The sequence below is a fragment of the Strigops habroptila genome, chromosome 9 (genome assembly GCF_004027225.2).
Source record: "Strigops habroptila isolate Jane chromosome 9, bStrHab1.2.pri, whole genome shotgun sequence".
In the NCBI taxonomy this organism is placed as follows: Eukaryota; Metazoa; Chordata; class Aves; order Psittaciformes; family Psittacidae; genus Strigops; species Strigops habroptila.
This window is the reverse complement of record NC_044285.2, coordinates 21,760,816-21,788,377: the sequence shown is the minus strand read 5'-3', so window position 1 is coordinate 21,788,377 and position 27,562 is coordinate 21,760,816. Positions and strand designations below refer to the sequence as shown.

At 48.5% G+C, this 27,562-nt stretch overlaps 1 protein-coding gene and 1 long non-coding RNA gene across 2 annotated transcripts in view; one reads left to right on the top strand and one right to left on the bottom strand.

Annotated features, from left to right (window-relative positions):
* The first annotated feature begins 1,812 nt into the window (after positions 1 to 1,812).
* LOC115612849 lies at positions 1,813 to 27,562 on the top strand. The gene is made up of 6 exons (XR_003993180.1): positions 1,813 to 1,825; positions 5,814 to 5,817; positions 17,325 to 17,412; positions 18,852 to 18,856; positions 25,961 to 25,965; positions 27,552 to 27,562. It is a non-coding gene; the product is annotated as an uncharacterized LOC115612849 (long non-coding RNA).
* Positions 26,857 to 27,562, bottom strand: part of RBPMS2 (RNA binding protein, mRNA processing factor 2) — a 28,067-nt gene continuing 27,361 nt past the window's right edge. The window contains exon 8 of the mRNA XM_030497647.1: positions 26,857 to 27,290. The gene's annotated coding sequence lies outside the window, so the exon portion shown is untranslated. The remainder of the gene's footprint in view (positions 27,291 to 27,562) is intronic.

The following is a 27,562-nucleotide window of genomic DNA, read 5'->3' as shown; positions in this document are numbered from 1 at the left end:
GCTGCTGCTGTGCTAAGTGCAGTGGGTGGGTTCAAACCACCGGTGGTGTGAAGCTGGCAGCGACAGGGTGCTGCACTTTGGCAAACATTCAAGCAAACATGGGCCTGTGGGCTTGCCTGGACCCAATTGGACACAGGAATGGGGCTATCTCAGCTGTGGAAATGCCTTACTGGGGTTAAAATAAAGATATTTCAGTGATTCTGGGTTTCAGGGATGAAAGGTTTTCCATCCAAACAGACTTGGCAAAGATCTCAAGATTGTCCGCTCCAGTGTCCTCTGAGAGCATTCTGAAGCTGAAAACTTTCCGAGCTTGACTTCCTTGGAAAAACATAAAGTGGACAGGATATGTCATGCAAAGTTGCCAGAACCAACTGAAAATAGCCTGCACTTTTAATATTGCTGTTTCCTCCTGCTTGCATGAATGGGAGTACCTATGAATGTCCTTTTCTTGCAAAAATGTTTCGCCTTCCAGGCAGGCGAGGGCATTTCTTTTCTCCCCGTCAGGGTCATTCCTTGTAACACATACCTGAGTTGGAGGGAGCATCAAAATGAGTGGCTGTGAGCCACCCTTGTGGCTACTCTGAGGGCAGGGGAAGAAGCTTGCGTGTGAGGAGAGCTGTGTCAAAACGCCTTATTTAGTATTTACGTGGTAAGGCAATTCCTGCCCCACACACTGCCTCAGTAGGTGAAGCAGGGATATTTGCATTTCTGCAGATATGGAAAGATGGGGAACAGCCTCTCTTCCTGGATACACTCATTTTCTCAAGGCACCCATTCGCCCCTCTCCTTCTTAGGATGTATTTGCAGCCAGCCTCCAAACTTGACTTGCTGTGCAAATTGTCAGTCTTACCCTGTCTGCATCCCAGCGTGGAAGGTGCTTTGAAATCTCCCAGCTCTAGCAGCAATGTGCAGCCTCTTTGGCTCCCTAAATCTGAAGAAATGCTGGAGGCATGTACTGGGGGCCTTGCTGGGAACTTGGTGCTCTTGCTGTAATACGAGTCCTTTGGGATCTCTTTTGCTCCCCAAGTGCATTGCAGGGTGTTCCCCTGGGAGCTGTCACAGGAGTCATCTTCAATTCCGGCATCACTAAGTCTTGTTCTCCTGATGGACTCTCTTCCCCAGTATTGCTAATTTTCAGATAAACCCCTGAATAAGTGGAGTTGCCTCGACTTATGTGTGTCTGGGGATGCCTGGGAAGCTGGTGATTCCTATGCAGCCTTATCCGTCCTTTTTCTGGAGGGAAATTTCTCAGAGGCTCAATGTTTGCCCTGGATTATTTATGTCCTTTTGAAACCACCTCCATTTCTTGGGGCACAGTTGCAGACTGCTGTTGCAAAAGGAGAGCTGGATCCTTGCATGCTGTAGCACACACTGGGATTTCCTTTGTGTGCATCAAACAGACCAGGCAGGTGTGTTGGGCAAGCAAAAAAATGTGTGTGCTTCAATTGCCACAGGCTGTCTGGCTGTGAAAGTGGCTTCTGTGCTGCTTTGATATGCTTTTGTGCACCAGGGGATGCTCTGAAGAAACTGGCCTGTGGCTACTGCTGTGCCTGGGTGTCACTGCCTTGACAGGGTAGATTTAAAGTGCTTTGCTTCTGTCCCAGGAGGAACCAGTGGTGCTGGATCTTCTCAAGGGACAGTGATGCCCTTGGCCAGCATGGCATTGTGGCCAGACAGCCTCTTCTCCTGCCCTGTAGCATGGTGGGGAGAGAGGAGGTTCCTTGCCAGCATTTGGGCAGACAAGTGGCTTTTTGTTGGGGCAGGAGAGTTGGTTCCTTCAGCTATTCTGCTTCTCCCTGCCATGACTCTCAGCACTGTGTCTTCAGTTTCCTCACCTTCTCTTTCCCACTTTCCTTCTGGATTAGATCCACTTCATGTTTTCCATCTACGTTTTCTCTGCCAATATTTGCTGCCTGGCAGCTAGCTTCACTGTGCAGACTGGGTCTGCCGTGCTTCAAGATCACAAGAACTTTGCCAGCCACTACAAGTCCTCCGAGATCCTGGTTTAAAAGAAGTTTCAAAGTTCTTGCCGTGCTCCATTTCTCTTTGTTTGCCTTCAGTACTACCTGGCAAGCTCTTCTGACTGCCAATCAAAGAACTCTGTAAACAAAACCTACTTAGGACTTAGTTGCATATGCATTTCTTTTTCACTTATGCTTGTGGGCATCCAACCTGTACTGACCACAGAGGTCATTCACGTTCCTTCAAGCACACAATAGAGGTGCTATAAAGATTGTGTCATAACCGTAAGTTGACTTTGTAAAACAATACTTATTGCCAGAACAGTTTCACTTTGCATTAGCTCAACAAAAATATATGTTTGCCTTTTCAGTCAATGATCAGGATCATTGCTGCCTCGCTAAGTAAAAAGATGGGTGCTTTGTTGACATGACTATAACTCAGTTCACTTATAGCAGTCAAACTCAGCATGTATTTTCTTTTTTTTTCAAGTTGCGAAATACCTCTTTGGACCATCTCAGGTGAGGAGAGGGGTGGCATGACCTCAGGGCGACTCATCTCCGTGTCTTAGAGGAGGAGCTCCCCTGAAACAGAGGGCAGCATTGCAAGCTGCCCACTGGCTGGTTCCCCATGGAGGATGAGGACAGTGTTTTGGAGCCCAGATCCTTCAGCAGTCCCACATGGTGGGACAGCCTCAGGTGTAGTGTTGTCTTGGGGGCCCTTTGTGGAACAAGTATCTGCTGTAAGCGTCACATGTCAGTGCAAGTCTCTGCCTGGTCCAAAATGTAACTAAAGGACTGAATTCCCTGTACCCTGAGCCCAGTCCCTCCACCTTCAGGAGTTCTGCATCTCCATGCACAACTCAAGCAGGACTTACATTGGAGGCAGCTCCTTCTTTTCCCCTCCCCCTATTTACCCTAAAAAGGATTTCTGTGTTTGCGTGGGAGGTGCCGTTACCCTCAACAGGATTGCTCTGAAGCTCTTTCACATCCCAGCATAGCAATTCTGCTTCTGACCAACTAGGTCAAATGTTTTCTCCCAGATTTATGCAGAAAACTCTGTCCAGACCTACCAGCACCATTGGTAGAAAACAGCACCAACAGTTAGAAAAATACAATAATAACTTGTTCTCCCAAAGAGAGGAGATGCCATAGCAGCACCTCAGCCATAAAGCCACCATCCTCTAACAACCTTATCTCACCTCTGAATCAAAGTGAGCATGAGTATTAAGGCTGCATAAGGTAGGTCATGGCCACCGGACCTAGATTCAGATTAAGCCTGCAAATGAAGTTCAGTAATCCTGTGGAATAGCTCTAAGTGTGGGCAGTTATGTTCTGAAATAAAAACTGTGTTGTATTTTTAATATTACTCCCTGCAGAGACAAGCCCTCAGATAATTTTATCTTGGGAGGATTTCTTCCGAAAACAAGAACCTCTGTTGCTGAATGTGTCGACAGGGATGATGCAGCTCAAAATAGCTATCAACAATCCTTATTTTTAAATATCAACTTATACTCCAAAACCAGTTCCTTTGCTGTTTTGGGTTTTGGAGTGCATGACCATAGAGCTTGTCCCTGCTGTTTGTCCTCTGAACACTTCACAAGATGTTCCACTGGGAAGACAGGACCAGAAGTCCAGTGGCTGAACAGCCCCTCAGAAACATGGAGCTTACAAACAGCCTCTTTGCCAAATGAGCTTTGTCCACATGGCAGCAGCGGCCCTGGGACATGTCTTGTGTCACAGGGTGCTGGGGCATGTGTCCACCTATTATTTTTGTGTATGTCCTCCCCTGGAATGTCCCAAGCCCATGTACACAGTAGACTGAGTTGCCCAAGAGGCTTGCAGGCTGTGCAAGGGCAGGGTACAAACTGCCATGTAGTCACAGAATCATAGAATCAGAGAACAGTTTGTGTTGGAAGGGACCTTAAAGCTCATCCGGTCCCAACCCCCTGCCACGGGCAGGGACACCTTCCACTAGAGCAGGTTGCTCCAAGCCCCTGTGTCCAACCTGGCCTTGAACACTGTCAGGGATGGGGCAGCCACAGCTTCTCTGGGCACCCTGTGCCAGCGCCTCAGCACCCTCACAGGGAAGAGCTTCTGCCTAAGAGCTCATCTCAATCTCCCCTCTGGCAGGTTAAAGCCATTCCTCCTTGTCCTATCCCTACAGGCCCTTGTCAAAAGCCCCTCTCCAGGTTTCTTGTGGACCCCTTTAAGTACTGGAAGCTGCTCTAAGGTCTCCATGGAAATCAAGCAGTGATGTTACTTCCCCCCACTGCAACATGCCTTTCTCCATGTACCACCCTGAAGCCATCTGTCTGCATAAGCACGATTATCTTGCTTGTATCTGGCTTTTTTCCTGGGTTTTGGTGGGTTTGGGGGTTTTTTTGGTTGGTTGGTTGGTTGTTTTTTTTTTCCTGCTGCTTGCCACACACCATTGACTCCAGAACGGTTTTAAGACCCAGCCACATGGTACTCAACTTCAACCCTGGAGAAATGGCTTGGTCTAGACTCACCAGAGAACTGAACAGCCTATGTTTTGGACTGCTAGTATTTCTGGTTTTAGTTTATTTTCATAAGAAAGGACCATGATTTTTGATGAAGGAAAGTCAGAAAAGCTGCATGAATGCTTTTCAGAGCTTTTCCCAAGTTTATGATACAGCCATCTCTGAAAACATCATCAAGTCCTCATGGGCTGCTGGTTCTGGGGGAGTTGTTTCATACCTGAGAGGCTGGCTAAAAGAACAGAAAGCTCCCTGTGAGTGAAACAGAGAAATGGGACAAGAGAGCAGAAAGCAACTGGGGCTTGCTGAGAGGTGCAGATTGGTAGCTGGAGGACTTGCCACAAGGAGGCCTGAAGGCAGAGAGGGGACCCTGGACCGTGGTGTCATGGAGACAGGGATGGTAGTGAGAAACAGGGACAGAACTTGGATAATGCGTAAGGAAGTTACCAGATTCTTCACAAAGGAATCAAGCTATGCGAAAGATCCAGCTACTTCACAGCACGGATCAATACTCCAAGACAAGCTCTGGGTGATATGAGATTTTTGCACTTTGTCTGTCTCTTGTGCTGGGTCGTTCCCCAGGGTGTGTTTCCTGAAAGAGCCTTTGTAGCACTAGCAGCACTGGGCTGGAGATAGTTGTTTGTTTTGTAGCCATGTCTATTCCATGCCTGCACCATCCACCACTAAGCTCAACGCCAGCAGTATGAAGGAATACTATAAAAAACCCACACGTCTTTAAACACATCTCAAATAACTAAGTGCTGTGGAATGAATCATAAACCACACTCGCTCACATGAGGAAGCACACGGAAACAAACCCATCAAGTGCAGCAAGGAAGCTAGACACTAGTTTGTTGCCCTACCCCTCAAGGTTTGTTTGGGAAGTTAATAAAAAGGTGTTGACATTCTTTCTTGTTAAACAAGGTGACCTATTTATAATAAATTCAGCCACCCAGTGCTAGAAATGAATGCTAAATCTCACAGAGCATTGACTAACTTCCTCTTCTCCAAGGGGTCAGGGGGTGAAGCTCTTGACTCTGATGCGGACCCCACTTCTGAGACAGGCATGAGCAGGAGGGCAAGTATTGGCCCCAGCAGAATCTTGGCTCTTGAATGGCATTAATAGCCCATATAGGCAAAAGAGATTGAGACTTTAACAAAAACAATTTAGGGTATCTGGGTAAATGTCCAGCAGGAATATGCTGAGAGGAGAAAGAAGATCTGCACCATAAGCAGATGCGATGAATGCAAGTGGTCCATGCTGTGAACATCCCCAGGAACAGGGACTTGGATAGAGTAGGAATATGGACAAGCTCCTGAAGGCCTTCTGGGTCCACGGGAGATTGGACATCAGTGGGGTAGGATGACACCAACATAAAAATCTACCCAGACAGCAGGAGCCATGCTTGGAGACTAAAACCCAAAGAGAGATGGAAGACATGTTGTGAGTCCAGTGATAACCTGGGTAGCTGCAGCATCCAGGTTTCTCCTTCCTCTGGCAGCACTAGATGCCTGGAGAGCTTGCCTGATGTTACCAAAAAGTCCTCAGACAGCACAGCAGTTCCTTGTTCAGTGGTCTTCCCAGAAACATGAAGAACCTAGCAGTGAACTCCGGGAGGCTTTTCCTCCGTGTTTAATCTCATCCTGAATACATAGAGGTGTGACATTCTTGTCCTTCTCTTCTCTCTTCATAAAGAGGGAAAAGATTAACCAAACCAAATGTTACACATGGTAACCGTTGGGGTGGATTGTGGCAGTGCTAATCTGTGCTCCAAGCCAGATGGATGACAAGAGCAAATAGCATCTCATGACACTTCTGCAGAAAGCCAGAGATTGCTCTAAAATTAAACAAACAAACACGGACAAACCCTGCTGCCACCTTATGTCCAACTGATTGCTGCACAAAACTCCAGTTCCCAAAGCGTCAGAAGGACTCTCAGAAACCTCTCACAGATAAGAACAGCAGGATCTGGGGCAAAACAAACTCTTCCTTTCCAAAGGCTGTGGATCTTCTAACACCAGATGTTTATGCGATTCTTGCTCTTGCTGGCCAAACTGCTGATGACTTGAGGAGCACCTCTGCCAATGGGAGGGAGCAACCCAGGGAGATCACAAAATCACTGCCCACCCTGAAATCTTCAGCCACAGAGGAGACATAGTTCCCATTCAGGCCCTCTCATGTATACTGCTAGATGGCTGTTCCCATTTATAAGCCTGGGACAGTATCCTAGGGACAGGAATGGCCTGTCTTTCTTACACAAATTTCATAAAAGTTATGCATTGTTTCTGCCACCTTCTAATACAAACACCTTATAAAAATGTTGGCATTAGATGGAACAAATGCATAACAAAGCTAACATGAGAGTTCAGCAGCTTCTCACCTCCAGAGGTGTCCAGAGAAGAATGTGGGAACACTAGGAACATCCCACTCCTTCAGATCTCACCCTTGGAGAAGTTCTTCCCCTTTCCAGTCCACCCCAAGTGTCCTTCTTGGCAACCTGCTCTTGTCCTGAAAGGCCTCCTCTTTTTCCTCTTTTTTGCCCCTTTGGAGTCTTGTACAGAGTCACAGGCAGCCCTGTTCCTTGCTCTCACCTACACAATAAGCATCTCTCCTTGCAATCACCCCCTGCCTCATTCCCCGCACTGCCAGACTTCTCCCTTGGCTTGCCCTTTTGGTTCCTCCTGGTCTTGTTGTCACCTGCAGGCACTGGGCAGGTTTCCAGTCTCCCCTGCAAGAGGTGGAGAGACCCCAGACATCAGTGTCTCCTTTATGCTACTCAGCATGGCTGAGGGCTACAGAAAACATTTGCTTTTTCAGTCTTGGGTGGTTCGTCACCTACCTGGACTTGTGCAAAGCATTCGACACTGTCCTGTATGACATCCTTGTCTCTAAATTGGAGAGGCATCAATTTGATACATGGACCACTCAGTGGATAAAGAACTGGCTCGATGGCCACATGCAAAGAGTTGTGGTAAATGGCTCGATGTCCAGTTGGAAACCTGTAACGAGTGGTGTCCCTCAGGGATCAGTGTTGGGAGCGGTCCTGTTCAACATCTTTGTCGACGACATGGACAGTGGGGTTGAGTGTGCCCTCAGCAAGTTTGCCGACGGCACCAAGCTGTGTGGTTCGGTTGATACGCTGGAGGGAAGAGATGCCATCCAGAGGGACCTTGACACGCTTGTGAGGTGGGCCGATGCCACCCTTATGAAGTTCAACCAAGCCAAGTGCAGGTCCTACACCTGGGTCAGGGCAATCCCAGGCACAGCTACAGGTTGGGTGGAGAAGAGATTCAGAGCAGCCCTGCAGAGAAGGACTTGGGGGTGTTGGTTGACGAGAAGCTTAACCTGAGCCGGCAGCGTGCGCTTGCAGCCCAGAAAGCCAACCATATCCTGGGCTGCATCAAAAGAAGTGTGACCAGCAGGTCAAAGGGGGTGATCCTTCCGCTCTACTCTGCTCTCGTGAGAACTCACTTGGAGTACTGAGTACAGTTCTGGTGTCCTCAACATAAAAAGGACATGGAGCTGTTGGAGCGAGTCCAGAGGAGGGCCATGAGGATGACCAGGGGCTGAAGCACCTCCCGTATGAAGACAGGGTGAGAGAGTTGGGGCTATTCAGCCTGGAGAAGAGAAGGCTGCGTGGAGACCTCAGAGCAGCCTTCCAGTATCTGAAGGGGGTCTATAAGGGTGCTGGGGAGGGACTCTTCCTTAGGGACTGTGGTGGTAAGACAAGGGGTAATGGCTTCAAACTTAAACAGGGGAAGTTTAGATTAGATATAAGGAAGAAGTTCTTTACAGCGAGGGTGGTGAAGCACTGGAATGGGTTGCCCAGGGAGGTTGTGGATGCTCCATCCCTGGCGGTGTTCAAGGCCAGGTTGGACAGAGCCTTGGGCAACATGGTTTAGCGGGAGGTGTCCCTGCCCATGGCAAGGGGGTTGGAACTAGATGATCTTAAGGTCCTTTCCAACCCTTACTATTCTATGATTCTATGATTCTTTCCCAGTCTATAACCATTGATTAAATTTTCTCCATCCAAGTGTCATTCAACAGTGTCATTTTAGACAGTCTTAGAGTATCTCCATTTGCTGGAAACCACCATGATGTCACGTTCTGACGTTCCTAGTGTTCCACATTCTTCTCTGGAGGTGAGAAGCTGCTGAACTCTCACATATTCATTTCGTTATGCATTTGTTCCATCTGATGCTGACTATTTTTGTGAGGTGTTTGTATTAGGAGGTAGAGGAGATTATGCATTACTTTTATGAAAGGTATGTAGGATTTGCATATTCACCCTTACACTATGAGCAGAAGGAATGATCTCGAACATCCTTTTCCAAATAACTAAGAGCTGGGTGTGGTTGAAAGGCACGTTAGGCTTGGCATGACCAGCCCACTGTCCATGTACAAATGGCGTTCCTTCAGAAATGCAATGGAAAAGAAACCTCTGAAGGAGGAAGCTGAGCATGGAAAGCTCTCTTGAGTTGAGCTTGGAGAAAGCCTAGTACCAACGCTAGGAGTAGGCTGGAGCCCTTCAAGCTGCAAGCTGGAGATGTTGGGCTGCTGGCTGGAACATGAGGTAGCTCCCACTTGAAGACTAGTGTGGCTGCAACTGATGGATGCTCAGCTTCTTCCAGCATGTCAGGTACTGACTCTCACAGTGACAGAAGACACTCATGGGCTGTGACTTACAGAATCATAGAATCATAGAATGGTTTGGGTTGGAAAAGACCTTAAGATCATCTAGTTCCAGCCCCCTGCCACGGGCAGGGACACCTCACACTAGACCATGTCGCCCAAGGTTCTGTCCAACCTGGCTTTGAACACTGCCAGGGATGGAGCATTTACCACTTCTTTGGGCAACATGTTCCAGTGCCTCACCACCCTCACAGTAAAGAACTTCTTCCTTATACCTAACCTGAACTCCTCCTGTTTAAGTTTGAACCCATTACCTCTTATCCTATCGCTACAGCCCCTGATGAAGAAAGAATCCCTCTCTTCTTTGCTGACACATGGTTGAATTGACCTGCACATGCAGAGTGATGCATCTGACTCTGGTATTTGCTCTGGAGACCAATCTTACAGATTATCTGCAAGGCTTCCCCCAAACAACTCTCAGCCCTGTGCAAATTGCTTGTTCTAATTTTGCACATCATGTTCCTTTTGGAAAGCAGTGACTGGATGGCTCCTTCCCTGGAGAGCAGCTGAGCCCAGCTGGGGATAAAGCCCAGGAGTGACAGCCACAACAAGGAGATGGGAAGCTGCATCTCCAGAAGAAACTGCAAGGTGGACCAGGAAGCAGGCATTGGGATGGTGGAGAAGGACTAATGGTCTCACACAGGGTTGAACATTAAGCCACAGAGCTGACTAAACCCAAGTCTGGAAGCAGAGACTTGCAAGGACACAATGCTGGCAAAAACTTTTATAAACTTCTCGTTTTTGTATGCCAACTTTACTACTTTGAGTTGCTTTTAGTTGAAAAGTGCTATGTTCTAATTTATACCTGGGTTTGTCTTTGTGGGGTTGCTGGGTCCACGCCAAGGGTTTGGCTGACTCAGGGTCACAACATGCCCTGGCAAGAAGTTGAAGCCTGGAGCCAAGGAAGAAACAGGATGATGCTTTGAGAAATCCCATATAGGCTACATCAGACTTGTTTGGTGGATTGGTGACACAGGACAGTGACTGCTCTTTTAACCCTTGGCAGATGGCCATCCTTTACATCCCTGGGCTAAGATGGAAAGCGGCCACGAAGTTGTCAAGTCTGGCCCTAACTTGTAGGCCAATTTATTAATTGGTCTTTAGGATATCGAATACGGCCTGTTCGTTCCCTTCTTCTTTCCAACATATCAGTTGGCTTACGCAGGAGATTTCAGTGTTGATTCACTCCTGCATTTTCTTCTCTTCCAAAGCAGTGATTGAGTTGGAAGTTGCTGGTCCCATTAGAGAAGCTGTGTTGTAACTCAGTGCTAAGCCCCTCTCTTTCAGGGTGGAGCACTCCTGCAGCTGAGTCCATTGTTTCTGCTTACCACCATCACATCTGTATGCCTGTCCTGGTTTCAGCTAGGACAGAGTTAATTTTCTTCCTAGTAGCTGTTGCAGTGCTGTGTTTTGTCTTTAGTCTGAGAATAACACTGGTAACACACCGTTTAGTTGTTGCTCAGTAGCACTTACCCCTCTCAAGGACTTTGCAGTGTCTTGTGCTGTGCAGTGAGGAGGGGCACAGGAAGCTGGGAGGGAGCAGAGACAGGACACCTCACCCAAACTAGCCAAAGGGGTATTTCATACCACAGCACATCATGCCCAGTGTAGAAGCTGGGGAAAGTTGACTGAAAGCTGCCAATCGCTGCTCAGGGATGGGATGGGCATTTGTCAGTGGGCAGTGAGCAGTTGTACTGTGCATCATTTGTTTTTCTCTCTCACACCCTCCGTTTCATTACAATTGCCATTATTATTATTATTGTGAGTAGCAGTGCTACTACTTCTATTATATTTTACTTTATTTCAGTTATTAAAAGGTTCCTATCTCAACCCATGGGCTTTACCTTTTTCCCGTTCTCCTCCCTGTCGCACTGGAAGTCAGGATGGGGAAGTGGGTGAGCAGCTATGCAGCACTTAGTTGCTGGCTGGGGTTAAACCATGACAGTCCTTTTTGGCACCCAGCATCGGGCCTGAAGGACTGAGATAACGACAGATCTGTTGTAAAGTGGAGAACAGTGATGAGTGGCGTTCCCATGGGGCTGGTGTTTGGACCAATCCTCTTCAACATCTTTGTTGGCGACATGGACAGTAGTATTGGGGGCACCCCCAGTACATTTGCTGATGGCACCAAGCTGTGTAATGCGGTCAACAAGCTGGAAGGAAGGGATGGGATCCAGAGGGATCTGGACAGGCTGGAGAGGTGGGACCATGCAAACCTTATGGAGTTCAACAAGGCCAAGGGCAAGGTCCTACCCTTGGGTTGGGGCAATCCCCAGCACAAACACAGGCTGGGGGAGACTGGATGGAGCAGTCCTGAGAAGAAGGACTTGGGGTGTTGGTCAATGAGAAGCTCCCCATGACCCGGCTTCAGTGTGCACTTGAGCCCAGAACCCCCCCGTGTGCTGGGCTGCACCCCCAGAGCATGAGCAGTAGGTTGAGGGAGGGGATTCTGCCCCTCTGCTGTGCTCTGGGGAGACCCCCCCTGCAGTCCTGATCCAGCTCTGGGGCAACAGCACAAGAGGGTCGTGGAGCTGCTGGAGTGAGTCCAGAGGAGGCCCCGGAGCTGCTGCGAGGGCTGGAGCAGCTCTGCTCTGGAGCCAGGCTGAGAGAGCTGGGCTGGGGCAGCCTGGAGAAGAGAAGGCTCCTGAAGGGGACACCTTAGAGCAGCTCCAGTGCCTAAAGGGGCTCCAGGAAACCTGGAGAGGGGCTTTGGACAAGGGCCTGTAGGGACAGGACAAGGGGGAATGGCTTTAACCTGCCAGAGGGGAGACTGAGATGAGCTCTGAGGCAGAAGCTCTTCCCTGTGAGGGTGCTGAGGCGCTGGCACAGACTTTTCCCAGAGAAGCTGTGGCTGCCCCATCCCTGGCAGTGTTCAAGGCCAGGTTGGACACAGGGGCTTGGAGCAACCTGCTCTAGTGGAAGGTGTCCCTGCCCGTGGCAGGGGGTTGGGACCGGATGAGCTTTAAGGTCCCTTCCAACACAAACCAGTCCATAAACCTATTATATTAGTTTAATAGTTGCTGGTCACAATGTTGATTTATTTGCTCTCAGAGTTGTTGCACGTGTTCTTAGAGTTCCATTATGTAGTACCTTACTTGCAGTATATGTTGCCTGTCATTGTGCTTACTGTTGCTGGGGCCTGGGCTAAGGTCATTGGTTTGATTATTTTTCAGTACTGGTTTATGATATGATAGAGTTGCTGGTTCTGACACTAACCTGCTATGTGTACGCAGCATTACCATCACCTCTCTATTTTGGGAGCCATCTATTGGGACCTATGATAATTACACATTTTATATTTTCTAGGAGACACAATCTGTGGAGGAGATATCTCCTCTTTCTTCTCAGGAAATAGCCTTCGGATGTTGAAACCAGCATGGTCCTATTGCTAGGAACCATCATCTTGCTGCATATAGTTCAGATTTTGTTTAGGGTTAAGCAACTATTTGCAGCTACTCCAATTCCCATGACAGGCACTGTGCCTACTGCTACCCTGGTGAGAGGTACTACAACTACTCAGACCCTGGCAATAGGTGATGCAGGTGAGCCAGAGGACCAACCCATGTTGGTATCAGATGCCCCCATACACAAGAAAAAAAGAACACAAAAGACGGCTCATTTAGTGGAGGAGGACAAAGCAGAGCCATTACAAGAAGATGAGGAAGAGGCAGACCAAGAGGTAACAACTTGTTCCCTATCTCTGAGTGAGCTGCAGGATATGTGAAAAGATTTCTGCCATCATCAATTTGATTTTGGATTAAAACAGACAACGAATTTAATTGTATGATATGAATTGCTATTTAACACTGTATCTTATCATTTCTATGGTAGCTATATGCTATATCAAGGATATTCAGTAAAAATCACCCAGATTAATGAAGAATGAACTTTGATGAAACTGAACAGTAGTGATGTACTCAGAACTGGCTTCGGCATGCAGCAATCCAACAGCACACACCATCTTCCCTGCCCTGAAAGACTGTTATGACAGATGGAGCCCAAAGTAACCAACTAAATGAACTCGATGGACTTTTATAGAGATGGTTCGTAGACTAAGGGAATATATCTGTGTGTATATATCAAAAGACAGGAAGGGTGATGGTGTGTGGGCCCTGGCATGTCAGAAATAGTATGGAATAAGGGGTGGATACTGTCCTGGTTTTAGCTGGGATAGAGTTCATTTTCTTCCTAGTAGCTGGTGCAGTGCTGTGTTTGGGATTTATTCTGAGAACAATGCTGGTAACACGCCAGTGCTTTAGTTGTTGCTTAGTCTGATCAAGGACTTTTCAGTCTCTTGTGCTGTGCCATTGAGGAGGGACATAAGAAGCTGGGAGAGAGCAGAGACAGGGCTCCTGACCTGAACTAGCCAAAGAGGTATTCCATCCCACAGCACATCATTATAATTGTTATTGTTACTGTCATTGTTATATTTTACTTTATTCCAATTATTAAACTGTTGTTAGCTCAAGCCAGGGTTTTACCTTTTCCCAATTCTCCTTCCCATCTCCCTGGGATGGAGCGGGGAGTGAGCGAGCAGCTGTGTGATACTTAGTGCCCCGCAAAACAACCAGCAGCCAGCACCCATCTCTCACATGCATATTGGTGAACAAAGCTGTTAAACTGCCTGACCTGCTAGGTGTCTCTTTACCTGCTCCCCACTTAACTCTACTCCTTACTCTACAAAACTAACTCAGTAGAGCACTTCAGCTCTCGCCTGTAGTTTGCATCGACAGCCCATTTTGGCAGGGCCACGCCATTCCTTCCCAAGACCCGCTCATTTCTGCAAACAAGTGTTCCCTTGGTGGCTACAGCCATGTGTGCCAACCATGGCAGGGAGAGGATTGATTTTTCTGCCAATTTTGTCATTATAGTTGTCAGGTTTTTTTCCAAAAACTGGTTAAAAGCACACTTTTGGTTCCTTTGAAGTGGCTATTTACAAGTGGCTTTGTGCAGCTAGTACTGTGCTAAGTAGCCTCAGAGGCAAGGAAAACTGTCTATTAAAAACTTTTAAATGCAATTAGCTCAACTCAGAAATCATCACTAATTTTCTTATTTTCAGGTGCAAACCTGCTTCTCTCAACCGTACCTTTCTCTAAGAGGTGTTTCAGAACTGCACAAAATCCAGAATATATTGGTGGTAGAGAAAACGTAGTTTTAGATTTGAGTACAATACGATTCAAATCTCAGTCCAGCCGAGCACATGACCACATACAGCTGTCCTCCAAAGCCTTCATGATCTTGGCAATGGCTCCTTCCATGCCATAGTCTTGGCAGCTAGCTTTAAAAGCCTACAGTGAGCCTCTGAAGGTATCATAGGTTGTGTTTTTCTAATGTTGTTCCCCCAGCCCTGCCAGGAACCCATTTGGTAAAGATGCCTGCGTACCCATGGTGGGAGAAGATTTCCACAGAATGATAAAGATGACTTCACAGATGTCTGTTGCCGCAGGACCTGGCATTCAATAGGACAAGCCTTTGTTTTCTATCCAAGACTTTAACAGAGGTTTTTATAGAGAGATGATTCTTGCGTGAGCCTTGAGCCAATTCTCTAGTTGACAGAGTTAGTGGTACCAACTTCTCCAGCAAGACATCCTGGAGGATTAGTGTGAGTAGTACATGTGGAGACTCCATGTTCCAGGCACAGCCTGGAGCACTGCCGAGACATATAATAGCTCCTTGCTGAAGTCCCTGTTGACAGTCATATAACCAGGATTGTGTTTCTTAGCTGGGAAACAGCTGAAAGGGAAGGGGAACCATGTAGATTTGGAAGAGCAAGGCCAGGAAAACCTCAGGATGCAAAAGAGTTGCTGAGTTGGAAGAAAATGGTTTCTCGGAGATGTGAATCAGCCCAGAGCCCTCCCTCATTGCTGGAATACTCCAAAAGACTTTAGCTGAGGAAGATGAGAGGATCCTAATCTTGCTGCAGGCAGGGATGACTCAAATGGAAAGGCATGGTGTGGCTCCATGGGTGGAGGAGGATGCTCCCCTCCTAGAAGGCAGCAGAGGTATTTTTGTTGCTACTGTGAACTAGGCTGAGTTGCCTGTTGTTTTCATTGGACTGAAGCAGAGAGGTTGTTTTGAGACATCGAACGAGCAAGGTGGTGGCTGGGAGGCACCACCAACCCAACAAGTATCTGCTGTTCCACATCACTGGCCAAGCACTCAGCCTCCATCAGGTCCCACCTACTCTCGTCCCTACTGCTCTTCTAAAAACTCCTGCTCCTCCACTTTGGCACTGTTGGCACTGGGATGAGCAACCCCTGGGCAGAGCTTTCACTCTGGTGCTTGAGCCTCACTCAGGAATGTTGGTTCTGCTCTACTAGGGCAAACAAGGAGCCATGAGAGCAAGGCGAGGGGCAGGACAGAATCATAGAATCACAGACTGGTTTGGGTTGAAGGCACCTTAAACTCATCAAGTTCCAGCCCCCTGCCACGGGCAGGGAACCTTCCACTAGAGCAGGTTTCTCCAAGCCCATCTACCCTGGCATGACTCACAGACTGACTTGCCCGCAGCAGCCTGAGAGTGCTCATCTGTGGCAAGTGAAACCCAGTCCTTTAGTTTTGTACTTTTTTCGCACTGGAAAATATCTGGAGTGGCCACTTGTGTGTAAGTCAAGCATGGCCCAGGTCCTGTGCACTGTGCGTGACTCACCAGCTCAGCTCCTGCTCGAGGTCTTTTTGCAGTTATTAAGAGAAATTTTATTTAAACGCATAATGGCACAGGGAGGGTTTTTTGTCCTAAAATGAGGACAATACATTCTGTGTATTTGCTTTTACTTTTCTATATTCATCTTCTTACAAGATGATTTTCAATTACCTTATTTAGAACCAAATTGTCCCTGTAGCATTTCCCTACTAAAATACACGTTTTCCTGCACAACACTTGTAGCAAATCCTGATTTTAGGATCTTGCTGACTGTGCCAATTTGTCACAAATCCTGATTTAGGATTGTGTTGACTATGCCAGTTTGTTGTGAATCCTGATTTAGGATCTTGTCAACCATGCAAATTTGTTGCAGATGAGTTATTTAGGTTGCTTGAAGAATCACCGTCAAAGGTATTAGCCAAAGTGGTTTTAATATGATGTTGTAAAAATGAGACTTCAGTGGCAAGGTTCACTCTATTACTTAGTACATGAATGACACATGCAAAGAAAAATCAAGTTAGAATCAAGTCTGAATGATTCACAGAGACACCAGAGCACAAAAGGTAAGGGAGACTTTCCCACTGAGTCACGAGTTTCAGAGTGGACCCCCTTGTTTTCTAAACTCCTGGTGGAGCCTAGGTGTGGCTAGGTCCAATCTCAGTCTCAGTCTTGGACAACAGCTTATATCTAATGGAATTTGCTCCAGGGACTTATTAGTATTAATTAAACATTCTGTTTGCAACTTACCGAGTAAGAGATCTCTCTGGTAAGGAAGGATCTCTTTGTCAAGTAAGGAATCGCAAATCTTGAGAGGCGTCACTGCTCAAGGGGGCAGTCACCTGATGTGGAGTCCAGTTGCAACTTAGAACTTGAATTGGATTCATCCAAAGATCCATCATTAGTAGCAAGGTCTCTCTCTACCCCTAAAAGCAACCTTAAGAGGCATCCCAGCTGAAGAGGAGATCACTTCCATGCAGCCACACTGCCTGCCAGGGTTTGCTCAAAAAAGGCTCACTTAGGCTTTATTTATGGGATAAAGAGCTTGGCTTGTAGTCAGATTGCACACAGTGGGAAAGGTATGCATGAGACTCCTTGCGCCCACAACTTTCCTTGTTTCTTGATAAATGAGTCTTAGAAAAAACCATCTGTTATCCGTGTGTTAATGGCATGATCAGTGTTCCGAGCTCATACACATTGATGCTCACTGTGTCCTCTTCATCGAGGACTGTAGTGATAGGACAAGCAGTAATGGGTTAAAACTTAAACAGGGGAAGTTCAGGTTAGGTATAAGGAAGAAGCTCTTCCCTGTGAGGGTGCTGAGGCACTGGCAGATGGTGCCCAGAGAAGCTGTGGCTGCGTCATCCCTGTCAGTGCTCAAGGCCAGGTTGAACGGGGCTTGGAGCAACTTGCTCTAGTGGAAGATGTCCCTGCCCATGGGAGGGGGTTGGAACTGGATGAGCTTGAAGGTCCCTTCCAGCCCAAACCAGTCTGGGATTCTATGACTCTATGTCGCTCCACTCTTTTGTGAGTTTCTTAGAGGAGTTCTTGGCCCAGCTACAGCTCAGGCCTTTACCTCCTTCGGAGCCTGTACAAAACTACTGCTGGTTTGGTTAAGGGGTCAAGTGCGTCTGTCACAACCCTTTGTTATTTGCTAGCCTAAACTTTGCTCCTGATGGCCTCAGTCATGCAAGCATCAATGCTGGTATAAAATTCATGTTTGTTCTTCCCTAGAAAAACACTCTTAGAATGATTTAAAACAGGTGACCATTTTCCCCTCAGAGTTAACATGTATTTGAATAGTGACCAGAAATACCCACAGTAGCAGGAGGTCCTAGAAAAAGAATAAAAGAGTGGGGTGCAGGTGGCAGAGAGAAGGGGTATGGAAATCTGTCCAAAAGCCATGAGAGGAGAGGTACAGAAGAAGGCACATGTAACAATAACAGCACATTCAGAGGCTGGACATGAGTTTGTGCATTTCTCGTGCACAATCGTCACAGACCAGGTTGGGTTTGCCCATGTTTACTTTAAGGCTCTGCTTTAAGCAGCAATTTCTGTGGAATTTCTGTGGGCAAGTCAGGACACCTCTACTTACATCTTTGTAAGTAGAAACAAAGATTGTTAAATGCTTTCTTGATACCAGTTGCATTTTTGAGGAGTATCTGCCATTGAGATCTGTTACCAGGTAAGAGTCAGGCCACGCACAACTTGCTGGGTTGACGTGGAGCTAGTTTCCCCTAGTGGATTCCTCTGTTCTTTCTGGGGTGGTTTCATGACCATCTTGTCCAAGGAAGGGCATGCATCCCTGCTCCATTATCTGAGGAAGGCAGATGTCTTCTCTCCTAGTTCCTCTCCTTCATAACAGGCTCTGGAGACCATGTTCCTCACTATTCTTGGCAGTGCTCTGTCACTTGGGTTTTCTCCTGGGACTGTCCCAAAACGCTGCCTCACGCCCAGCCTTGTCCATGCAAGAAGGTTATACTGGGAGGAAGAAACATGAACTTTAATGGAAGTGGTTGTAACAATATTGTTTTCCACAGTCTACTGCGAAAAGCATTAGATGAGGTGGCTCAGGGCTGTTTTTACCCTGAGCATCTCAGCCCAACTCTTACCTTTCCCATCTTGACTTTGACTTTGGCCAGTTTCTCTCTGTCCTTGGGAGCTGCAAATGCTTCAGATCTAACATTCATGCCCAGACTTTGCCCAGAAAGGAAAGGTCTGTAGCTCTGACTGTCACCACTCAGAAAACTGTGAGAAAACCCACCTTGTTTTCTCCTGGGCTCACCCAACCCCATCCTCTGGGAGTGTCACCAGTGTTTGCTTCCACTCTCTAGTCCAGGAACCTTCCGTGCATCACAGCTTTACTCTGATCCAATACACAAACACACACTTCTGGGAGATCACCTTTCTCTTAACCACAACTTACTTTCTTTAGACAGCCAAGGTTTACTTGCTGGCTTTGGATTCATGTGTGTGATTGCAGTCATCTTTTTTAAGAACAAAAAGACTTTAAGAAACTGTTAGCTTCCGGTTTTCTTTTATGTAGTGCTTTTTTTAAGGGTAGGTGTGAACACTCTCTTAGTGCTTGAACACTAAGAAATGCTTAAACCCTCTGGAAAACATTGGCTGCATTCAGTGGGTATAATAAATTTAATCCCTAAAATAAGAAGTATTTTTTGTTCTGAGCTAAAAACTTACTTTTTTTTTACAAAAAGCTGTTGATCCACATCTATTAAGTGATAAATGACTGAGTATGGCCAGAGATCTGCAGGGCCATTTCAGGTTATCCCCTGTCCCATGCAATGTCCCCATAAATTCATAGAATCATAGAATGGTTTGGGTCTGAAAGGACCTTAAGATCATCCAGTTCCAACCCCAAAAATTGCAAGAATCAGAGACGGTTTGAAGGTTGAGGGAACTCTGGAGGTCTTGCTCCAAGTGTGCATGGAAGGTCTCCAAGGATGGACTTGCCCAGCAGCTTCACTGCTCTCAATGTGATATTTTCCCCTTGTATCTGACTGGAATTCCCCTCCCATTCCCAAGGGGGGTGGTTGCTTGTTCCCCAGCCTCTCCATCAGAAATAAAAAATAATCATTTTAAACTGTTAAATTTTAAGAAAGGATTTTTAGCCTCAGTTAAAGACTAAAATAGTTTTTAAGGCTCCACTACCAAAATGTTTTACATCTACTGCATGTAAGTTTTCCTATATCTGTTCAATAAAGCCAAATCCATCATATGAACACAGCACATCTTTCCCAAGGTATGCCCTTGGAACCTTTAATCTGTAACACGGGCAAATTTTTCAGAACTAGCCTTTTTTTGAGGAAAGAAACCCAGACAACAGGCCCAGCCATCCCTGGGGTCCCAGGTAAGCTTATTTTATTCTTTAAATAGTAAGAAAAGAGTCAAAGGGCTCAGTTCAAGCCATTTTAAGACACCTCAGTTGAAATCCAGTTGACGCGTTGCAGAAAGATCCTGGCATAGGCAGGCTGATTCACAAAAGAGAAGCATTTCTCTCCAATTCCCCCAAACTGCCCGAGAAGAGGCAACGTACCTATAAGTGGCAACTTCCATGGAAAAGCAACATTTTCTACTGATTCCCAGCCCATGTCTAAATCCCTGCACCAGAGAGGTAACCCCCAAATAGGAGTATTTAGTTAAACTTTAATCAAATTTTACCCTGTTTGGTCCCAGTCAGCATTTTGAAGTGCTCAGGACACAACTGCAAGGGCTGGTTTAGGAACAGGATAGGCATGACTTGTGGTCAGTGATTAGTTTGGGAGTGCATCAAACAGAAACCAGAAAGCAGCAGAAACCAGACCCTGGGATTGGAGGTGCTCTTCTAAATTAACATCCCTGTAAAGACCACCCTGCAGGGTGCAAGGTGGCCTTGGTGAGGCTAATAAATGCATTCATTTCTAGAGGAACAACTTGCTATCGAGACATAAGTTTGTAGTTAAGACCAACTAGCTTAGCTGGGAAACAGTAAACCATTACAGCTGCAGGAGCATTGCCAAACACTGTACTCGTGGCAGCCAGATCCTTTCTGAACCTAGGATCCATTTTTGAAAGCAGATGGCAGCTGGCAAATCGGCCAGGCAGTGATTCCCATTCCCAAAGGTCTCAGCTGCTGTCTGTGAAGCTCTCACCATGATTGGTCCTCATCCATCCGAGAGAGAGGATGAAAACCAAAAGGTTTTTGTTGAGTGGTTTGGCCTCACAGACAAAGTGGTGGAGATCTACAGGGGTGATCGGTTCCCAACTTCCAGTCAGCTGCGACATCTTGGAAAGGAAGACCTATGCCAGGGTGCCATTCCAGGTCCCACTGCTATTGCTCACCCCTGCTTTTTCAGCAAGTGGTTCTCCAGCAGAGAATCCGTATTTCCTCATGACAGTCAGGTCTGTGTTTCAAAAGCAAAAACGCTGGCTACAGGTAACTGCAGGAAGGCAGGTGAAGGCACAAAGTTGCCTGCAATGCAGGGATGTCCTATCAGGCTGTCTGTCAACCCACCAGGGGCCCTATTGAGTCAAGCACACGGAAACAGTGCCGAACGCTGCTGACTTTGGCCGGTGACTCAGACTGACTGCATCAGCAGAGCCTGTTCCGGAGGTAAGATACTAGGAGAAAATGGTTGGCAGGAACCTTGTAAAATGCCACATGCGGCCACCCACCAGTGCAGAGACCTCCTGGGAGCATTGGCAGGGATGAACCAGCCCTGCCCCCTGGCAGGGAAGCGGCAGCTACTTGGTCTCTCTGGATCTGGGCAGCGATAATGTTTCTTGCTGGAGGAATCAGGGCATAATGCAGCTCAGGTTGAAACCAGGGACTCTGTGGAGACAGCAGAGCTGATGACCTCTCCCAGCCATTTGAAAGGTTGAAACCCCTCTAAGCTTAATTGTTCCCTTCAGCTTTCTCTCCCAGGTGGCCATACGCACATCACGGCCACTGCTGGTGCTGAGAAGTCACAGTAACCTGAAAGTCAATGATAACCCTAAAATGTAAGTACTTTCTCCATGTAGGACAACTCTGTACCACCTGTGAAGAAGCAGCATTAGTGCTTTTAAGTGCAGCATTAGTGCACAGTGATCCAGACCTGTGTGTACAGCTTTTCCACTGCTGTCTTGGGAAACATCCAGAAAAGCCAGTTGCAGGAGGACTTCCAGCACTTGTCACCAATATTCATGATTTCCAAGCTGGAAACACCCAACAGGCACTAGTATAGGTCATGGTACCAGCTGTACCAGCCATTTGGCTTGGGCATGTTGGTGCAAGCTAGCACCCTCCTTTTTCCTGTTGAAACACCTGTCCGGGGTGAGATTTGGTCTCCAGGAGAAGTTCAGGAGTTCCCACTCTTTTCTGTGACCCAGAGGAGGGTGAAAGGACTGTGTCAATCACAGCGAAGCCCAGCAGATGAAGCCCACCAGGTGAAGCATGCTCTGTCTGCCATGCTTGGAGAGCGTGGGAAATGAAGGGGAGGGAAGAGCTACAGATTCCCATAGCAGGCCATACACTCTGGAGACTCCAATCCAGTTGCATTACAGAGACAAAGCTGGGATTTCTCCTGATTTGAGTGCCACAGACCTTGGGAGCAGGACATTTGGGATGTCTTTTGAGATACTTCTAGTTTCTGGATGGAAGCTCTAGGCTGGTGTTTTCCTGCTTTTTCTGTCCCAGGGGCCTGAGCTGCTGCAGCTGTTTCCTTCCTCATGCTGTCCTGCCCAGCAGCCCTACAGTCTGTGCCGGGCTGAGATCTACAAGTCCAGTGGTGGCCTCTGCTCCCTCAAGGCTTCCCAACTGGCTCAGTGCTTCCTCAACTGATCTCCTAGTGCCATCTGCCGTCTGATCCAACACGGTCGTGGCGTGGTCGTGATGTTCCCGTCCATCTCAATCCTCAATTCGCAAAACGAGCTGGGCGGGGCAGCCTATTGCCAAGCTTGGGTGGCCGCCACTGCCCGGTGTCTAATAAAGAGCTGAACGTGCCATTGCTCTCTCACCATATAAACTGCTGTATTTTCTTGAATTTTAGTTAAATGAGTGATGCCAGAAGCTGTGTACTGGGAGAGGCACCTGCAAGAGATCTCCAGCCCCAGGGGTTTCCCAGGCTCCGATGGACCAAGCCATGACTGAGTGGCAGGTGACGGTCCTACCGCAGCCAGGTTGGGCTATAGACAGCTCCCCCCCGCCCAGCAAGCCCGTTGACATTCAGTGTGGTTTTGGTAACAAAGCTATAGCTGAGCAGAAAAGTAAAAAAGATTTTCTTCTATTAACTTCAATACTGAGATTCTTTGTGTCAAGACCCGACACTGCCCCCATCCCCGGGGGCAGAGCATGGTGCAAGACAAAATCTATGCATTTTTCTATGCAAAAATCTGTTTTTTTCACTGTCCCAAGCTGCAACCTCCTGTTAAGCTCCTGCATGGGAGAGTCCTGGTTTCTCACGCTCAGGTCTCGGATGCCACCTCCTGGCTTTCCCACTGTACTATGCGTCTCATCAACATGCTGCGACTCCTGACACAGAGCGGGAGGACCTTTTCCATTGCACTATCAGATATAACAAAGCCATGTCAAGCCTTACTGGTTAACAGCAGCTTTTATTCTTTGCGGCTTGACCCAATCTCACCTATTTTTGAATCAGGATGGAGGTAAACCCTCTAATAACCCTCCAGCCACCCGCCCACAGTTAGGACAGTCTAGGCTTTTGCGCAGAATCCCATTGTGGCAGCACCTTGGCTCCCAAAGTTCCTCTGGCCTGTGACGCATCGCTTTCAGGTGGGCCCTGGCACATCTCACCTTTCACCAGATGTTATCGTGGAGGGTGTATTTTGCTGCTAAAGCCAGATGCAGCCTGGGTCCGGGTCTACTTGAAACGTCTCCTCATGGCTGTGGCCAGTGATGTCTGCCCAAACAGACAAACAACTGGAACGACATCAGTGATCTTTGAAATATAGTCTTTAACCATGAAAGGCTTCAGCCTAAGCAAGGAGGGCTGCCTTGGGGAAAGGAGATATGACAGACTCTTCTCCTTGCACTGCTGGTACAGACCAGCAGATGGAAGTTGCTGGGTTTGCAGGGGCCATTTTGATTCTTTGCAGAAGCCGTTTGAGTCACTCTTCAGTGCATTTGCTGTAGAAATGGGCTGAAGGCACCAGATCATGGAACCTGCGTGACTGAGCTGCCTCTGTGTACCCTTAATCATCAGCAGGACCATGAGGGGCACATCCTATTCTCGGAGACTCTTGTGACCAGCAGGTCCTTGGATGAATGCAGGTGTTGAATGACCTGCCTCCTTTCCTACACCTCTGGCTTCAAGCAGGGACTGAGTTTTGCATGTGGCCTCCCTGAAGACACCCTGGCCTGTGACGCGTCTGATCAGTCTGTGGCCATTTGTCCAGTGCAGCTGTTCCAAGAGGCCTTTTTTGTCAGCACAGCTGGATTTTCTATTTATTTCCAAAGTGCTCCTGGACCACAAGCCATGCCAGAGCACAGGGCTTTCAGGAGATACAGGTTCAAATGCTCCCACATTGATTTATCTTTTTTGTCCCACTTTCAAAACGAGACAAAGAAAAGGGGAGTTTCCAGTAAAATGTAAAATTAAAATGCGCCAAAACCAGCCTTTTCCCTTATTTGTGCTTCTTCCAGCTCTGATGCCCAGAGCGCATCCCTTTGAGCAGGGCGCAAGTGAAAGCAGACGGGGCAGGGGGAAGGAGGGAGCAGGGGCATCGCACACACACACGAGCAGGCACAGACACAGGCAGCAAGTGCACACGTGTGCACATGCCTGTGCCAGGTGTGCATTGGCCTGGGGGGGGGGACGCTTGGGGACCCTCGGCACAGACATGACCTACTTCAGCTCTGAGGCGAGCCGCGTTGTGCGGGCCTGTGTAAAAGCTTGATAGAGCCGGACATGAATTATTCACGGCCCGGGCATGTTAATGCACGGACTAACAGTGCTTTTCTGTAGGAAAAAAGTCTCCTCTATAATTTAAAGCCTCGCATGCTCCCATCATTGGCCTCCCGCACTCTCTGAGGTATTTCCGCTTAGGTGAGCAGGGCGGTGAGATGTGGATAGACCCAGCAGGGGAGAGCCGGCCCGGCAGGAGCTGGGATTTGGGCAGGAGCAGGGATGTGGGCAGGAGCCGGGATGAGGGCAGGAGCGGAATGCGGGTGGGAACCAGGATGAGGGCAGGAGCAGGGATGCGGGCAGGAGCTGGGATGCGGGCAGGATCCGGGATGCGGGCAGGATCCGGATGCGGGCAGGAGCCGGGTGCGAGCAGGAGCCGGGATGCAGGCAGGAGCCGGATGCAGGCAGGAGCTGAGATTCAGACAGGAACGGAATGCAGGCAGGAGCCGGGATGCGGGCAGGAGCTGAGATTCAGGCAGGAATGGAATGCGGGCAGGAGCTGAGATTCAGGCAGGAACGGAATGCAGGCAGGAGCCGGGTTGCAGGTGGGAGCTGGGATGCAGGCAGGAGCTAGGATTCAGGCAGGAGCCAGGATGCAAGCAGGAGCAGGATGCGGGCAGGAGCCGGGATGCGGGTAGGAGCTGGGATTCAGGCAGGAGCGGGATGCGGACAGGGGCCGGGATGCAGGCAGGAGCTGGGGTGCAGGCAGGAGCTAGGATTCAGGCAGGAGCTGGGATTTGGCAGGAGCCGGGTTGCAGGTGGGAGCTGGGATGCAGGCAGGAGCTAGGATTCAGGCAGGAGCCAGGATGGAGGCAGGAGCAGGATGCGGGCAGGAGCCGGCATGCGGGCAGGAGCTGGGATTCAGGCAGGAGCGGGATGCGGGCAGGAGCCGGGATTTGGGCAGGAGCCGGGGTGAGGGCAGGAGCCAGCTTTGCCTGAGCCACAGGCTGGGGTATCCCGCGGGAAGGGGCTGGCAGCACTGCTCTGGCTCGGGCAGCCTCGCAGCGAGTCACTTCCCGGAGCGGCAGCGCTTCGCGGAGCCCATTCCCAGGCGCGGGAGCCACTGGGGCTATTTTTAGACCTGCCTTTTGCTTCTTATTTTTTTATTTTCTTTCGCTGCTCCTCGCCTTCGCGCAGCGCTGCCCTCCCAGCCCCGGCAGAAAGGGAAACACTGGTCCCCGGGGCGGGAAGCTGTGTGGGAGGGCACCACAAGGCAGGGACAATCTGAGCTGCAGGCACCCCTTCAGCACAGCAGGGAGACCCCCCAGGCCATCTCTCACCAGGACAACCACCCCCTGCCCCAGGGGTGCCATTCCCACAGCCCTTTCAGCAGGTACAGATAAGGCCACAAGAAGACATCGTCAGCCCTGGCCAGGGCGCCCTGCACCGGAGGAGGAGCTGCGCGACGCTGTAGCTCCAGAGGACGTTTGCCTTCTATGGACATCTCCTCGCTGCACCACTGGCAAGGAGGAGAGGCCTCAGCCTCCGCAGGCACTGGGGAGGAAAACAAACACACCCCAAAAAAAGCTCACCGAGGCCTCCAGCAGTGCTCAGCCTCAACAGCCCCTTTAAGACGTGCCTATGCAGGCAAGGACTTGCCCTGCTCCTATGGGGACAAGATGCCTCAACCCCAGTCACAGCCCTCAGTAGCATCCCAGAGCAGCCTGCACCCTTGTGGGCAGGGCTAGGGCCACAGGCAGGAAGGGGAAGGGGTGTAGGTACCACCAAGCCTGAAGCATCCCCAGAAAAAACACAAGAGACCACAGAAAGAGTCACAGCAGCCTCTCGGGATATATTTTTGTCTTTTTTTTTTTTGGTTGCATTTCATATATTATCCAGTTTCACATTCTCATAGGATCAGCAATTATATAGCAACTTATTCTCAAATCTCTTAATACAAGCAAGACAGCCATGGTCATATAATACTGAAAGCACTTCAATACCAAGCAATAAGATGCTAAAACAAAAATTGCACAAGTTCTGGTTTACTATGTCCGACTGAATCATTGTTACAGAAGACAACCCTTCTCGTTCAAGCTTTGAACTAAACATTAACTTATCTTACAGGATTACAATTTTTCTTTAATAATAATAATTAATTGCACACAAACACACAAGAAATTCTTTATGATGCATAAATATTTCCTTATTACACATGGTACAAAAATACTCGCACTTCTTTTTTTGTTCGGTATTCCCATAAGGATGGCTGATGTTTGGCAGGACTGGATGCTCTCCAATCAGAAGGATGTGGAAAACAAAAACCAAAAAAAAAAAAAAAAAAAAAAAAAAAACCCCCAAAAAAAAGGAAAAAAGTTTAGATCTTTTACAGCTGTTCTATAGATAGAAGTTTGAAGAAGAAAAAAAGCTAATAGAATAACCCTTTCAGAGCAAAGGAGAATGGCTGAGAACAGAAACCCAGTGCATTGTACTTGGAAAAAACCAAAACAAAACAAGGAAAAAAAAACCAGAGCATTTCTCGAATTTTTCTAGGCGTACTGGGAAGGGGAGGGCAGAGGTGGGAGAAGGGGTGAGACAAGGACAGTTTAGTATTTCTCAAAGCCAAGTCTTCACCGAAGCAAGATGAAAATGTTGATGGGTCAATCTGTTGGGCCAAGACCTGTTGCTAACGGTTACACAAACGCTAGAACAAACAAACTTACACTCACACATACACAAGTTAAGTGTTTTAATTCATGCCAGAAAACATGCAAAACTCATTGCCTTTCGTTCCCTTCAGCTGAGCCGCTGGGGCAGGGCGAGCCCGGGGAAGCCCAGGACCGAGACCCCCCAGCTGGGCTTCAGCACAGCCCCACGGCGAAGCTCAGCCAGGGAGAATGTCCTGGGGAGAGAGAAAGGGAGAAAGGGAGGGAGGGAGGGAGGGAGGGATGGATGGATGGATGGATGGATGGATGGAGGCGGCGCATGGCCCACGGTGGCTTCACAGTCTGGAGATGGGGGACGCTGGCAGCCCCCAGCAAGCACGCCGGGGCCGGGTGCCTTGTCACCAAACCAAACCGAGAGGAGTCTGAGCGATCGTCCCTGGCACATCCCTCCAGAGAGGCAGGGAAGAGGAACACAAGCCGAGGAGAGACGCTGCAGGAGAGGAGCAGCAGTGAGCAGGGCCGGCTGGATCTGCTCCCCAAGCAGCACCCACAGCCCCTTCCCCACCCTGGGGCTTGGGGGGTCTCCCTGAGGATTCACTCCCCAGGGTGGATTTGGCTCCATCATCCATCACTGTAACCCAATGGCATTGGGTTGATGTGAAGGGCTGAGCCTAAGCTCTGCTCCCTTCCCTCCTCCCCAGAAGAACCCAAGGAGCACAGGATGAGCAAGACAAGCACCTGACTCCAAGAGCCATCAATTAC